Here is a 16,958-nt window from a genome sequence, read left to right on the forward strand (position 1 = left end):
GCTACAGTCCGTGGGGTCTCAAAGAGTCAGACATGAATGAGTAACTGAACTGAACTGTCCCTGGTGTTCTAGAAAGTCAATTTCAAGTCTGTTCTGACCATGTGCTGGGCTGCTTTGCGAATAAAACCCTCTTTGCTGCAAACCTGGGTGTCTCAGCATTAGGTTTGTTGCATGTTAGGAGAGTGAACCTGGTTCAGAAGCTAATGGGCCGGCCTGGAATCGGTCCACAGACACTACTCGAGCTGCTGGAAGCTGAATTTCCATCTCGAAGGATTCTTCACTTCACAAAAAGGCAGTGGTGGCAATGCTTCTACTTGCTTCAGTTCTAGGGATGGAGGGTTCTTGGCTCTGTGGTGTCCTGGAGATGCAGGTTTCTGTCTTGTACAGGAGTGGTGCTGTCTCTGTAACATCTAATAACCCAAGTCTTAATTACAGCAACAAGCTGTTGAAGGAGACAAAACCAGTTGAAGCTGGTGCTGTTTCAAGGGGGCCACCGACTCACCATCCTGACCAGGGCAGTGGCAGCAGCCGTGCTGCAGGGGCCCTGCTTTCGGCCTGAGCAGCCTCTGCAGGCCCTTCTACTCCATAGGCTTATTCTTATTAACCAGCTGCTCCTTCCACCTGCATCTCACTGTTGGTGACTGTTCTTCTGTCAAACCATCAGATGGACAGCTGACCTGAGAATCTGAGTGCTGCATGGAGGCCAAAGGCCATTTGGAGGGAGGTCTCCCCCGACTTGGTCATAGAGCACCAGGAGACGGAGAGGAATGGCACCAGGAGGTAGGTGGACTCTAATGCCCTTCCAGCTTCTGGGTGCTGGCGCTCAGTGTGCTGAGGCCAGGGTCTGGGTATTGCCACTCAGTGTTGCCTCCACGGGCACCTGCGTCCCCCCCATGCTTACCCTGTGTCCCCCGGCTCTGTTCTTCCTGGGTTCTTGTACAACTCGAGCGACGGGAATGCCATTGGCTTCACGTGCTCACCAGCGTTACGGGAACAGCCCTGGTCACACTTCAAATTCGGATCCTAGAAGCCCACGTGGACGCCCTGCCCCTTCTCACACACTGTGGCGTTTTTGAATCTTCATCCTGGTTCATGCATTCCATTCACTCTTTTCCGTGTAATAACCCATCCTCTGATTCATGATGGGTGTTACCTGGAGGGGGTGCCTTGCCCCTGTGACTTGCGTTCCTAGTTCAGTGATGCTTGATCTGGGAGGGGTCTTTCTCTAATCCTGTTTCATTTGTGAGATCTCCTGGCATTTTATAAACATATGCCCATGAACAGGAAGGTCCCCTGGTGGGTGCGGGGACTTCAGCTCCTGGGCGGTAGGATCTTGCTCAGACTCTTCTGTGTCCTTCTTGCATCACTGGTATCAGGACCCAGCGTGGCCACTTCTCACTTGGTCAGAATGTGAAAGCCACCCAACCCCAGCCCGTGGGGTTCCCCAGGAACCCTGGTCAGGCACCCACTGGGCCTCCTGCCCCCTCGCTCGCTCATGGTACCCTCCGTCTTATCTACTACTTGGGTTGGCTGGCTTCTTGCCCTGTGTGGTCACTTGCCTGGTAGATGCCAGTCTCTGTGTGTGTCCTGTCCTCCAGACACACCTCATCCAGCAGGGGGTTAGCAGAGATGCAAGGGGAGGGGTGGCGGTGTGGAGCCCAGCACTAGAATCTGAACAGCTGGGGTGGGTGTTGTGGCTTTGCTACATTCTAAACTTCTTTCCACATCTTGGATGTGGAGAGAGGACCTGGCCAACCTCGCAACTGCATCGCAACAGTTGTGAGAATCTAAATCTGCATTGTACTCAGAATACTAGGTGTTCCTGGCAGCCGAGGAGGCAGTGAGAGAATGTTCCTAACACTTTGTTCTAGCAGCTTTGAGCCGCCAGGAAGAGAAGGGAAACCTGCAGAAGCACAGGCTTGAGCTGGTGGAAGAGGATGGGAGGCAGTGGTGGAGACCCTGCCCTGTCCTCCCAGCGTTGGCAGGCAGAGTGCCTGCTGTGTGGTCTGGCCCTGGGCCTGGTTCCTCCCCCCCTGCCCAGAGCAGGCCGCCTGTGAGGCTTGAGGGCACTCAGAGGGAATGTAGCCTCCTCTCCTAACCGCCTTCCTCCTCTCTTCACGTAGAACATCATTTCCGCAGTAGTGGAAGCAACTCCATCTTAGCTGTATGCATCTGGATTTCTGTGTCCAGAAAAAGAGAGCGGATGCTTGGACCTCAGTGACCTTCCAGGCTCTACACCCATCAAAGGTGCAAACTGTGCCGGGGCTGCTTCTGAAGATTCAGGGTGGCCGTGCCTGGTAGCCCAGAACATGCTCAGAGGAGCATGATGGAAGAATCATGTGCTCTCAGGATGTGGGCCTCCACCTGCCGCTGGTCCCAGCTCAGACAGTTGGCAGCAGGCAGGACTGGGACAGAGGTCCTTGTTTCCTGCTGACCATTCGGGGTGTTTTCTGGCTTCTATTTGACCGAGAACACAAGGAGACAAGTGTCTGTCCCATTTTTAAAGCCAGGATAGAGCACAGTGACAGAAACACGACAGGGTTTCTGTGTCCCAAAGATTAGGGCTTCCAGGTAAAGTACAGAAAATTTAACTTGCATTTCACATCATTGTTGAATGAATGTTTGGTGTAAGTGTATTTCAAGTATGTGTTTAAGATAGACTTTTGGGCTTCCCTGGTGGCTCAGACAGTAAAGAATCCACCTGCAATGCAGGAGACCTGGGTTTGATCCCTGGGTCAGAAAGATCTCCTGGAGAGGGGAATGGCCACTCACTCCAGTATTCTTGCCTGGAGAATCCCATAGACAGAGGAGCCTGGTGGTCTACAGTACGTGGGGTCACAAAGAGTCAGACCGAGAGACTAACAATTTTCACCTTTTTTGATGCTAAGCATTTACTGCTTATCCGAAATTCCAGTGGAATGGCATGTCCTACGCTTACATTTTGCTAAATCTGGCAACCCCACCAAAGAAGAAATTCACATTGAAAATGTTTATCAGACTGAATTATGGCTGTGCAGCCCTGTCCTGGGTCTGCACTTAGAGGCAGAGTCTGCGCCTTTTCTGGGAGTTCTTAGGACCACGGCTACATCTGGAGCAGTGCCAAACCTCCATGTGAGACCAGAGCATTTCAGTCACTTGTCCACAGTCCTGATGTTCACAGCCGGTAGACAAAATACTGAGATGCTTGGCAGGGCCGCCCGGCTATCCCCTGGAAGTCTGGCATCTCACAGCCTCAGCTTTCCAGCTCGCCCTGTGCTGGGACAGCGTCTTCCCCTCAGTTCTCTGATCTGTGAGGCCCCTGCCCCCACCCCGACCCTCACATCCTCTCCCACCAGACCCGGGACACACTACTAGACTCTTCAAGGATGCAGCCGACGTCTGGACGCGCTTTGCATTCTGTTCGTTTCTTGGCCCTGGGCTCCCATGAACGTACAGTTGTTTTACTTCAGTCTGCTGATAAAGCTCAGGCTTCTCCAGACTTCTACTTAGTCTCTGTGATGTAGGAAGCCCAGAAAGAAACTCATGTTTTTTGTTTTTTTTTTTTTTTGTTCTCCCTCAGAGCACAATGAACTGACATAAATCCTGTCTGTGTACTAACACTCTGACCCCAGTAAGAAGATGGATGAGAACAGTGATTTCAAACAGCACGGGAAGCCCTGAGCAGGTTAGCGCTTCTTCTGGGGAAAAGGCATTCATTGTTTCAACTGTTCATTCAACCAACTTCCCTGCCCCCTGTACAGGCAGCGGTGGGATGCAGAAGCTGGGGACGTGGGTTCTGAGGCCGGTCGCCTGGATCCTGTTCTCAGCCCTGTGACCGTGCATTAGTAGTATACCTGTGCAAGGTTAGTGGCCATTTCTCCTGTGAAATAGGATTAATGGCATGCAGTCGTTGTGAGGATTAAACGAGAATTCATGGACCTGCTTAAGGACGATGTCTGACATTTAGTAAGTACTTAACAATGTTAGCTGTTACAGCAGATACATAGCCGCTGTACAGATACTTGGATCTTGGAAAGGGCAGGCTCTCGTCTGTAGAGGTAAGATTCAGAGTTATTGCTTGGCAGAAGCTGGTTCTGAGTTATGATATAGGAGACCCATCCTGGGCCTCATAACCATGACCACCTCATTCTCTTTGGCTGGCCGGTGGTCTAGGAATGGCCCTAATGCAGAGTTCTGGCCAAAGAGATACAAATGGGTACCTTCTTGCTGATACTCCTGGAAAATCTTGCTTTCCTGATTTAAAACCAAACAACAACAAAAACCAGAAGACCTTTTGGCCTGGAACACATTTATGATGCTTGGAGGTAGAGCAGCCATTTTATGACTCTGAGGTCACAGAATGAAGACAAAAGCTGTTGTGCTAAAGGTGATTTTTTTTTTTTTTTTTAAAGAACCCAGTTCTTTAAGGGTATATTTAAGTAACTCCACCAGATTACCTACCCCCAAACTTCTTACCAAATGAGAAAAATTAACATGTATTTTTCAAAGCCACTGTAACCAAATTACCACTTGTAGCTAAATGGATTTTTTTTCATTGATACAGCCAAATTAAGACATGCAGTCTCTTTATTCAATGAAGTCATAGCCAAACAAAGGGAAAAACCATGCATGATGAAACAAACTAGCAAAGTGCTTTGTGCACACAGGAAAGGAAGAGCTCATGGGTGATGGGGGCGTCTTATTTGATTATAAAGAGTTCTGACCTTGTAAGGTAGACTCCTGATGCCACTGCATGGACCTCTCACCATCACCTGGTTCTCAGGACACCTTTCTAGAAAAAGGAGAAGTCCCCACCTAAGTACAGTTGCCATCCTGGGCCTTGCATCTAACCTCTGAAATGGGAGCAGTCTCAGGGGACCGAGCCCTTCACCTGTGGGGTCTGTGCTGACCCTGGGGAGTTAGGGTCAGAGTTGAATTAACGATCAACAACTGGTGTCTGGAGACTTGGGTGGGGGGATTTGGTTTGGGAAAATCCCCATGCATTTGCTGTCAGAAGTGTTGTGAGAAGAGAAAAGGAAATACAAGTTTTTGGGATTGTTGTTTTTTTGGTTGTTGCCCTTGCTAGGAGAGCTGTGTGTGTTGGCTTGAGTTAAAGGTGGAGGACAAAATGATGGCGAGAGAGGAAAGGGACAGGCTGGAGACTGAAGACCTCACGGAAGGCCTCCTGGAGACAGGTGTGCGTGAAGAAACTGGCCAGACACAGGGAGGAGTCGGGAGAGAGCGGAGCGGCTGATGGAGCGACAGCTTTGTGTGTGGCATGGGGTTCAGAACTGGCCTGCCCAGTACCAGGAAGACCCTTGAGTCCCTGAAACAGGAACACGATGATGGGGGAAGAGTTATTTGCCAGATGTGGGCATAGCATTGACTAAAGTATCAAGCAGTCAAAAGATTTGCAGTCATGGAAAAAAGAATCTTCAAAAATCTTCAGAGGCGTAATGGGCCACTTAAAGTATCTGAGTCAGTCGGGGCTCCAGTTTGCTGTCTTGTAATAAGTCCTTATCAAGTTTCTGCTGCAGATAACTGAAAAGCGTAAGCCTCGCTGGAGTAACGTCTTAGCTACATAACTGATTTTTCTCACTCAACCAGGAAGTGGTTTCTGTGTCTTAGAGACAAGCTCCATGCTCCTTTTGATGTTAGATGTTGCCTCGCTACATTGTAAGAGCTTGATGTTGCCTTGATACATTGGCGTGTCTCTAGTAAAAGCGAATCAACTCAAATGGAAAAGTTAGGCAATACCGCAGTTTGTGTAAGTTTTTAAGTCTTTAAGAGTTAAGTGGGTGTCCTGCATGGATTTAGAGCTTTATGTGTGTTAGTCCTTCAGTCTTGTCTGACTGTTTGTGATCCCATGGACCATAGCCCTCCAGGCTCCTCTGTGGAATCCTCCAGGCAAAATTACTGGAGTGGGCAACCATTCCCTTTTTGAGGGGATCTTCCAGACCCAGGGATCGAACCCAGGTCTCCTGCGTTGCAGGCAGATTCTTTACCATCTGAGCCAAATTAAATCGATTCTAAGAAAGTCTGATGAGGTTGATGCTGCTGCTACTGCTGCTGCTAAGTCGCTTCAGTCGTGTCTGACTCTATGCGACCCCATAGACAGCAGCCCACCAGGCTCCCCCGTCCCTGGGGTTCTCCAGGCAAGAACACTGGAGTGGGTTGCCATTTCCTTCTCCAATGCATGAAAGTGAAAAGTGAAAGTGAAGTCGCTCAGTCGTGTCCGACTCTTAGCGACCCCATGGACTGTAGCCTACCAGGCTCCTTAATCCATGGGATTTTCCAGGCAAGAGTACTGGAGTGGGTTGCCATTGCCTTCTCCGGATGAGGTTGATACCAGCCCCATTTAACAGATGAGGAAGCTGAGGCTCAAAGAGGTTTGGAATCACAGGTTAGGGTGTATCACAGGGCTGTTAAATCCATGCCACAGAACCTATGATCTTCACTACACTGTGCTGCTTCTCTGTTTTTACAGGAAACTGCCAAGAACTAGGACAGAGTCCCCAGGGCATGTGACAGCCACTTCATAGTCTGGATGCTTCCCCGGGGATTAAAGAGAACACTGCATAGAAAAATATCCCCCTGCCTCCACCATCCTGCTCTTTCTGGGGCAGCACTGGGCTTCAACCGTGAGTTTGTGAAGTGACCTGGGGGCCATGTGGAGTGAACAGAGAGCCAGGCTGTGTGGACCCTCTAAGAAAAACCGTGTAACCTTCGTGAAACAAACAAACAACTGGGGGAAAGGCACAGATCCCAAAGGGATGTTGCATAACATTTACGAGCATTTTCTCAAACAATAAAAAGGTCTAACTGGTGCTTAAGCTTTTTGCAAGTGAATGTAAATTACATCTCCAAGTACTGTTGAATATCGAATTTGACATTCAAATAATCTCTGAAACGTTTAGAGTCAGTGGGGGATTGTTTTATGAGAGAGAAGAGAGGGAAATGGCTTGTGGGTTTGGAGGGGAGGGATGGGTACTGTTCACTGCAGGGGACCTTCCTGGCAAAGGATCCTGAAGGGTTCTGTTAATACAGCGAGTGGCTTTGTCTGAAACCTACACCTTCCAGGCAGGGTGACTAGTTTTTCGTTACCCCTTAAAAAAAACTGGATGGAAAGATGATCCAGAGTGTTTTATATATGTATATATGGTCAGAGAACAAAGCAAGGTGGGGTTAGGGCTTCTGACCCAAAGTCAGGCTGAAAAGATTCCAACCCTTCAGAATCCGTAAATTCACCAGTAGCGTGGAATCTTCTCCTTTTTCTTCCCAAGGGACAGTGGAGCAGATGAATGCTGGTTCTCTCTGTTTAGATTACAATTACCCAAGGGCCTCCTTTCTCTGTGGCTGGAAAGTCTATCTCAGATAGCACTGAGGTCTCCTGACCAGGACCTCAGGGCCTTCTAATGCCTTCAAAGGCCTTGCTTAGGGCAAGAGCGCTGCAAGGTCTCTCTGGATTTTGGTCTACTCCTGTTTTAAGGTGCTTGTTACAAAAATTAATGTGGCCCCTCGATGTTTGATGGTTTTGCCTGCTTTTTGACGTGAAAATCTTTGCTGAAACTGGCACTTTAGTGTATATAATTTCCCCAAACTGTACACCTGTACAACCTATTTATAGTAAGGTTGCATTGCTTCAAATACTCAGGTTATGTACTGCTTCTGATTATTGGTCTGAGGATAATAAGCTGTGTTTAAAAAAAATTTTTTTTTCTTAAAAGGGAAAAATTCACAACTAACCCAAACATAAAAAAAATAGCTGTCCATTTTTATGTAACTTGAGAATTAGTGAAGTATCTAGTAAGAGGGAAAAAATCAGTTCAGAGGAGAAGTCAAAGAACATTATGTGTAAGTAAGCAATCAGAAATACTAACGTTTTCTAATAGATACAAAACTGGTCATTATCCACAGGGCAATTAATCAAGTGCATCACTTTTTAAAAATTTTTGTAAGATTTTTTTTTTGAGGATCATTTTTAAAGTCTTTATTGAATTTATTACAATTTTGCTTCAGCTTTATGCTTGGTTTTCTGGCCAAGAGGAATGTGGGATCTTAGTTCCCCCACCAGGGATCAAACTAGTACCTCCTGAACTGGAAAGTCTTAACCACTGGACCACCAAGGAAATCCCAATCAAGTGTATCTTTAGCAGGCAAAATTAATGTGTATTTCTAAGTTCAAGAATCCTCCACATTACTCTCCTCAGCTTACAGAGTGGTAACATAGCTCAGAGATCTTTGTAGAATCCAGTCACCCGGAAGGCTGTGTGCACATTCAGTTGTGTCTGACTCTTTGTTACCCCGTGGACTATAGCCCACCAGGCTCCTCTGTCCATGGGATTCTCCAGGCAAGAATACTGGAGTGGGTTGCCATTTCCTTCTCCAGGAGATCTTCCTGACCCAGAGATGAAAGCCATATCTCCTGCATTGGCAGGTGGATTCTTTACCACTGAGCCATCTGGGAAACTCCTGGAAGGGTGTACTTAGTATTTAATGGAAAAGACATTCATGAAACTTTTTTGCTCATTTCCAAGCCTTCTAACATTTTTTCCTGATGGCTAAATATCTGTGCTGAGTCAAAATGTGAGTTTCAGGCAGGAATTGAGCAGCTGGGTAATTCCTGATGCCTGAAGATGTGCTGGAAAAAAAAAAAAAAAGTATTGGTTTTAATTAAAGGGATCAGATGACTGGCGGAGAGGAGGAAGTGGGTTAAATGAAAGGGCTTCTGCCATCATGTGTGTGTGAGGAAGCTCCAGGCTGATGATACCTGGGGAATAGTATGAGGAGCGTTTGGGGAATAACAGAGGGGTTAGAGCGTCGCAGTCCTTGGTCTGGGGCCAAGTAAGATGTCAGTTTTGGTAGGGGAGTGCCAGAAATCCTGTTCTTTCATAGAGCGAGCTGTTTGGGCTGTGTCTTGATGTAAATCTGTGGAGGAAGAAAAAAGAAAACCCTCTACAGAGATGGTTGGGTGTTTGGTTCCTAAATCGGAGTCTGATTTGGGTCCGATTTCCCTGAGTTTTCATCTTTTGACAGGGGAACCCCTACTGCTGTCGCCCTCTTGGCCTCTTGAGGTGTCTAGAGCATCACTCCCCCATTTCCACCTTTTAAGTCATGGGTCAGAGTTTCTCGGAGCAGAGACACACCTCTGATCTCATGACCAGCTAAGTCACAGCCTGCAGAAAACATCTTTGCTCTAAATCTCTCCTGCCTACTCATATAGTCATAAAACATTTTCCCCTGTAGCTTTTAATCTGGGAATTTCAGATCTGCACACAGAGTTCCTGTGTGCCCCTCATGCAGTGTTTGGCATTACTATGGCAAATCGGTCCAAATTCAGAAGCATTACTATTCACTAAACTCCAGACTTCCTTTTGATTTCAACTGTTTTCTATTCAAGTTCTTGCTATCTAGGAGCCCATGCAGGGTACCATGTTGCATTCAGCTGGCAGGTTCCTGTGGTCTGTGATCACTTTGGTCTGTCGTTCCTAGTGCTCAACAATCTTGTCGGTTCCTGGACAGTGCAGGCTGAGTATCCTATACAGTTTCTCCCAATCAGGGTTTGTCTGGTCTTCTCATGATTTGAGTGAGCTTATGGGTTTTCCTGCGCCCTGCTCGTGGGCACATCATGTGAAGGGCACACAGCATAGCTGGTGGTGTGAAATTTCGTCTCTTGTTTGAGGTGTGTTTGCCGGTGACTCAGCTGCACAGTTGCTGTTTTTTCCCTTTTCACTTCTCTTCTTTGTAATTAAATCACTAAGTGAGTTCTCACTTCTTTCTCCATTCTCTGGTGTGGATTGGACAATTCTTTTTTTTTTCTGTGAAAGTTCTAAAATATCCACTTATAACACTTTCTGGGCTTAGTCTTTTTGGAGATAAATTTTAAAGACTTTCAATCAAGATGTCCTTGGTTCTGAGTCTATTGAGGTCTCCTACATTTTCTAATGTCAGATTTTTTTTGCGATTAAAGTAAAACAAGCCATTGCATTGTGATCTTAAACTTCACTGGATACTGTTTTGTCTAGCATCCTCTCCTTTTGTACACTTGATACCTTTCCTTCTGACTAATACAGACGTGCATTTTCTTTCCCTGAGTCGGCATGCTATTTATGTTGCTTAATTTACAAAGGAAATCCTTGGTAGGGCACTTTGGATTTGTGACTCCTAACACGGGAAAGCCCAGGAATGAGAATTCGTAAAATTTGTTTCTTGAAATAGCGAGCCAGAGACTCCAGCGGAGCGCAGGGAGAGCGCCTTGCTGGGCCGTCAGGGGAGGGCTGAGATGACGGTGAGCCACAAGCGAGTGCCCAAGACTGTTTGTCCTCGCTTCTCTTAGCCCTCTTCTGGGCAGGGATTCTAGCTGGGGGAGGAGAAAGGAGCACAGCGCTCTGGGGAGAGAGCAGAAGATGCTTCCTACCCCTCCCTGTGTTTGCCCCTAACCATCACATGGGGCCTGGTCATGCCATCTACGAGAGGCCTCTTGCCAGCTTGAGAACCAGCACGCTTTTGCCCGACCACCTTGCTGGGAGTGGGGATTTGGGGATATTTGGGGCAGGAGAAATCACAGACTGTACGTGTAAGGCGAGCGCAGAGGAAAAGAGAGCAAGCTGGGCAGTCAGGCAGAGAAAGATTTATTATAGGAAGAAAGAAAGAAAGTGACTGGCTGTGGAGAAAAACCAGTGCCCTCCCTTTACAACCAACCCTTCTTATAGCCTATTGATGGGAAATTGTGCCCCGAAGGGTGGGGGCCTTAGTTTATCTTTACCTCATAGCTGGGGTCTTGTGGTCACGTAGTCGACGGGGTCTCACGGTCAGGTGGTCACGTAGTCTTGAGAAACTGGCACCAGCAGGGAAAAACAGGATATTGTCTTAAGGAAAAACAGGATGCCCACCAGGGCAGTGTGGCCACTGTGACTTCATCCCTTGTTTGTCAGGTCACCACAATGGGTCCTATTTTAACTATACCCCTGTGAGCCCCTTGTGAACCCTAACAGTACAGTCTGCATGGGACCTCAGCTCAAAGCTGGTTCACCGTCTCCTCGTTTCAAGGCTGTAAAAATGGAGGTGAAGCTGGCAAGACAAATTTCAGAAGCATAGAGACAATCAGCTATGACACCAGGGCTCTGAGTTCACATTTCTTTCCTTTCCCCTCCCCTCTCCCCGACTGACTTTGGACCAGGCAGACCTAGAGGCCATTCAGATAGTCAGTTTAGCTGTGCTAATTCTGGGCAGGCGGGGGTCGGAGGGGAGTGCATAGCCAGGGGTGTCTGCACTCTTCATGGTGGGTATGTGGTCACCGTGGGACCTGTCCTGGTCAGACTGTCATCAGGAGGGTGGCCTGAGACTCCCCCTTTGGATCTGCACTTTGCAAATCCCCCTTGGAAAACAAAAGCATATTTCGAGGTGCTGCTATATCTCTCCGATCTACTTCTCAAGTAATCCTGAACTTCTAGCTTGAGGCTGAGGCCGGGCTCCTTGCCAGTTTGTATACACGCTGTCCATCCACAGGGGAGACACCAGAACTCGGGCTGCGTGGAGATTCCCTCTTTCGGCTGCCTGCTCAGGCTGTGTATCTTGAAGCGGGATCCACATTCCTGGCAGGTCAGCAGGGAGTCGTGTTTGACGTTGGTGGAAAAGGGCCGTTCTCGGATCCAGGACCTCTCTGCTTATATCTGTCTGCACTCCTGGGGAACAGGCTCTGACGGGGCAGAAGCCAAGTGTTGGAGGGTGTGTTTGGCTCCATCTCAGAGGATGATGGAGTCCAGTAGGCTGATGCCCAGCTTGGAAAGTTCCCTTCCCTCTATTTGTGCAGAACACATCCAGAGCTGCCTATGGGTCAGTGGTCTGTGTGGTACCCATCCGAAGTCACTGTTCACAAGAAGGCTTCCTGTGGGAAATGCACAAACAGCTGGCCTGGGATGACAAGAGTTCAGCACAGGGAAGATCGTCTGTTCCCTTCCCGACCTCTAGGACCTGGAGCTTGTTGATTTGTTCTTACCACATTCCAGCTGTCTGTGAAGTCACGTGGTAGTGTAACAGATCTCAGACCAAGTTCTGGGCTCCTGGCATGAAGCCCAAACCAGATCTGGCTTTTCCTTTCAGCACCGGTGGCTTTGATTCCTGATGGCCCATGTGGGGTCATCTTAAATGTCTGTTCATGAGGCACGTAAACTGATTGCCTCTGGGGAAGCATTCGGTCAATACAGATGCACACCTGGAGGAAATCTACAAAGGTTAAAAAGACACACTCTTGTGAATGTGTGCTCTGTAAAATCTATTCCCAGTGATCCTTTAGCTTTCTTAAGTGATGTTCCCACATCCTTTTCTAGCTCTGGCTGACGTGAGCTGACTGATGGGATTCATTGCTGGGGCCCTGGGTGAGCAAGCTGTGGGCAGAGGCTACACTGCATAAAACTAGTCCCAGTCCTCTAGTGACATGTGTGCAGACTCCAATGGGGTAAGGGAAGCACAGGGGACTTAAGCCAGTGCTCCCCCCGACACATCTTTGGTGTGTCAGACAAGCTGTACCAATCAAATGGGCTCTAAATACCACCCTCCTCCTATGCCCAGCAGCTCCACGTACCAGATCAGATCATGTGACTTCTGTGGCTTCCAAAAGACATGAGCAAGACGGTGGGGCAGGGCAGGTACAGACCACAGAAAATGTCAGAGAAGTGAGTGTTTTTCTTAGGCTTAGAGTCAGCCGAGCTCTGAGGATGTTTCCATACCAGAGGACCTTATCCATGGCTGACTTATTCAACCAATATGTAAACAGAAAGAAAAAAATGTCAAGGTCATAAAAGTTCTTTTTTTCCCTGACTCTGATAAGCTCTTATCTATAGGCATATATTTTTGTGCTTCTCATTAAGTGTAAGTTCAAATCTTCAGAGACACATTTTCATGCTGCTATCTTCAAGTCCTTTATCTCTTTATGAGTTTGCAGATAAAAGACCCAAGCATGTGTAAAATCTTCCAAACTGAGGTGAACTAGATCCTTACTCTCTATTCAGAATTCTGTCACATCTGTCATTCTAATTTAAAAATGCAGCTATGAGAGAGACCTCAGAGAAGAGTATTAAAGGTAGCCTTTTCTTTTTTTTGTCATTTATTTTGACTTAACTTTGGCTTAAGGTGTGTGTGTGTGTGTTGTGGTTTCTGCCATAATCAGCATGGATCAGCCATAGGCATACACATGTCCCCTTATTCTTCAGTCTCCCTCTCACCCCTCCAGGTTGTCCCAGAGCACCGGCTTTGAGTTCCCTGCATCATAACAACAGACTCCGACTGGCTTTTTGTTTTACTTATGTTTCAACTCTATTCTCTCAGAAAAGCTTTTTTTTTTAAAAAAAAGTTAATAATTTAGAATTTTTAGAAAGAATAAAATTTAAAAAGATAGCCACCCATGAATTTCCCATCCAGATTTGAATACTTTTTAACAATACTAGAGTATGTGTGTGTACATATAGACACACACATATACCAATGAAATTTATAAAATGGGATCACTTAAAATAGTCTCTTTAAAGTCATATTTTTACATACTTTATTGTAAACTTTTTCTTTTTTTCCTACCGTGAGATTGTAATGGGTAAATATCATTCCATCCTACAGATAAACCGTAGCTTATTTAGTGAGTGCCCTCCTGTTGGAGACCTAGGTTGTTCCTATGCTGGGCTGTCACTGGGAATCCTGCGGACCCATAATGACAGTCACTGTGCTGTTTGCATGTTATCCTAGTTATTTCCTTAAGATAAATTCCTGGAAGTAGGGTCAATGGACAAAAATGTATGTAAAAATCCTAATACCCATAACTGTGTTGCCTACAAGGGGTATTGATTTATCTTCCCACAACCAGTCTGTTGCAGGGAAAGGGCGGGGGGCTACTTTCTGTTTCTACTTGATGATAACTGGTAAATTAAGGTTTTGCTAATTTTTCTAAATAATACTAGATCATTGTTTTTATTTATTGGGCTGCACCCGGTCTTAGTTACAGCATGTGGGATCTTTTCTAGTTGTGGCTTGTGAGATCTAATTCCCTGACCAGGGGTAGAGCCTGGGCCCCCTGCACTGGGAGCATGGAGTCTTAGCCACTGGACCACGAGGGGAAGTCCCTATAAGTTGGAGGTGAGGGGCCATGAAGGAGAAACAGGAGGTGAGCCCCGTGACTGCCCTGAGGAGTGCCTGCAGGTGTAGGTGCAGCCCAGGGTGGGGAGCCAGGGGCTGGGGAGTCAGAGAGGGGAGGGGAGGGACACCCTGGGTGCGTATCACAGGAGAGGACAGAACCGCACAGAGAGAAGGTTCCAGTGGGTCCGCTTGGCTCTCGAGTCGGGGCTGAACATTTCGCACGTGTGAAGAAATGTCCCTCCCCGAAGCTGGAGAAGGAACCCCCTCTAAGGATTAAGGACATGGTCAGTGCCTATGTTGGGGAGATCCTGGGTGGAGATGTTAAGGGAGGAACAGCAAAACCAGGGCCTGGAGAGGAAGTGTGTTGTCCTGGGGGTGCTTTCAAAGGTTGATTTTTTTTTTTTTAGTTGGAATATAGCATATCCAGAGAAGTGTGGGCAAATCATAGTGGGTTTACTGAATTTTCACTCGCGCACTCGGGTAAACCAGACCAAGAAATGGCTCGCTGAAGCTCTTCTGTTGTTGTTGTGGCCCCCAGTCATTAACGCCCCCCCCGCCCCACCCCACCCCCCGCTGACCCCTCGTCCCCTCACCTAGACACTTCCAGTTTTCTCTGCAGGCGGCTGCTGCCGCTTCTCAGGTCAGCTCTGAGTGGCAGTTACGAGCTCCGGGTGGCTGGCAGAGGCCCAGAGGCTGACGTTCTCGGGGTGCCCCTGGAATTCTTCGGAACACCCTGTGGGGCCTCCCCACTGCCCGATTCCCTGACATGGGCATCCTGGCTCCGGCCCGCTGTCCGTTCTCCGTCAGCCCCGTTAGCAAGGCCCGCCCGGCTGGCAGGCAGCCCTCTTGGTGGGGTACCGGAAAGATGGCTCGAGCCCAGCTGCATTCCAGTGTCCGCTGGGCCCATGGGAAACTCTTGGGTCCTGGTCAGGCCCACGGCAGCCAATCCCCTCTTGCTTGAGCCCCTGTTCTCTCTTCTCCCATTCACATAGACACAAGTTTGTTAAGGATAGAGATCTCCCACTGGAGAAGGAGGACCAGTCTGCTTCCCGTGAGAGTTTATCAGGGTCCTCTCCCCTCACTGGACTCTGGAGAGGAGACAGGAAAAGTGACTTGTTCAGCACAAGGCTGGTGGCAGCCCATAGCTACAGCTCTGCTCTCTTCTTGTCTGAAGAGAGTGTGGCATGGGGTGTCTGGGGAGCACAGCCAGAGTTTTAAAGGTATCTAGATTTGTTATAATCCCACGTGCTGAGACATGCAGACACAGACATGCCCATCCAGAAGTCAAGTGTTTATTAGCCTCTCAGCTCCCTAGAAACAGGAGGCTCAGAAGACAGGGCCACATGGGGGGCACCAGGGTCAGCCAGGGGAGGTCACGCAGAGGAGGAAGGGTGGGTGTGCAGCGGGCAAGAGCCTTTCCTGGGGTTTCTTCAGGAAGGAACAGGCAGGGCGGGCCAAACCAGCTTATGTGTTGCTGGTTTGTATGATTCCAGTAGATTGTGGGGTGCAGGGGCTGTCCCAGTTGTCTGGTACCCAGCCCTGGGTGATTAGGGCGGGTGGACAGTAATCCAGAGTGTGAGATGTAGAAGAAGCAGTTGCCAGTGTGGCCTCTGGGTTGGCTGGTTTGCATTTGAATGGTTTTCTCAGGGACCAGTGACTCCCCCATCTCTAGGAACTAAGTCCCTTCAGGGTCAGCAAGAGCCCACTGCTGTCAAAGTGTCAGAACACAGAGAATGAAGGACTTGGTTCACACAGCAGAAATACTGGCTATTTCCTAGTAAGCTTTGTAGGAGGTTTCTGGTTATTTTCAGTGCTTCTTAGAATGTATGGTACTTCAGTCCTCATTGATCCCAGCTCTGGGTCCTGGCTGTCAATTCTGAGGCAGCAGGAAATAACCTAACATCCTGCTACATCAAGTCGTTGTCGCTTATGATTATCTAACATCCCTCTTAGAAATGAATTGGAAATTAAAGCAGCATAGGCTGAAATGAACTCCACGTGTGATGGGGGCTCTGCGTCTGCATTCCTTGGTCCCTAGCACCAAACCCTGAGTGCCTGATTGAGACAGAAAGGAGGACACGGAGAGACTTGTGCAGAAGGAAGGGCTTCTGAACGGGCACAGGCCTACACCAGGGTCCTCTGCATCCAGGAGTCAGATTCTAATGAGGGGACTCCCCGCCAGAGGCTGCGGGACTTTGACATCACAAGCCTGCCCCATGGAGGAGAAGGGGGTGGTTCCTGGTACTCTTGCTTCTAAAACAAGAGGTTGTGACTTCTGCCTTAACAAACAGGGCAAAAACAAAACCCGTTCACCACAGGGAGACAGGGGAGTGCGAAGAACACAGATGTGACTTCAGAAGGGCCATCTTTGAGTCTCTCTCTGATTATTTTGGTCATGGTTTCTATAGACTGCTGTGTTCTCAGCTGCAGAGGGCGACAATAGCCTTCATCAGATGGTGGCAACAAGTCACCGAAAATGCTACAAATATGACAAGCCCCTACATTATTGTATGGCATGAGGACAAGCTAGGTCCCGCCTTCTGTGCCACGTCTCCATGGCCCTGTACGTGGTGGGTCTCAGCCTCTGTGTGTCAAGGACCTCCTTATGAAGACGCTTGCCCGGGTGGCAGTGAAGCATAAAACCTTCACATGTCCTGGAGACGAGCCCGCATGCTCTAATCTAATACGTGTTTAGGCCCTGCATCCCCCAGTGGAGTTGAGTCTGTGATACGATCGTGGACACCTGTCCCCCTGACTCTCCTGTGAAGGACCTTGTATGTCTCTCAAGATGGACAGGAACTGACTCCAGAGGGCTCTCTGCCTGTGGGATGCATGCCAGACAGATCTTATCTGAC

The 16,958-nt window shown here is 48.3% G+C and overlaps 1 long non-coding RNA gene across 1 annotated transcript; it reads left to right on the top strand.

Annotated features, from left to right (window-relative positions):
- Positions 1-669: 669 nt before the first annotated feature.
- LOC139177759 (uncharacterized) lies at positions 670-6,917 on the top strand. The gene is made up of 4 exons (XR_011562248.1): positions 670-780; positions 3,560-3,664; positions 3,741-3,842; positions 6,467-6,917. It is a non-coding gene; the product is annotated as an uncharacterized lncRNA (long non-coding RNA).
- Positions 6,918-16,958: the final 10,041 nt, after the last annotated feature.

This window comes from Bos indicus, chromosome 19 (assembly GCF_029378745.1).
Source record: "Bos indicus isolate NIAB-ARS_2022 breed Sahiwal x Tharparkar chromosome 19, NIAB-ARS_B.indTharparkar_mat_pri_1.0, whole genome shotgun sequence".
NCBI lineage: Eukaryota > Metazoa > Chordata > Mammalia > Artiodactyla > Bovidae > Bos > Bos indicus.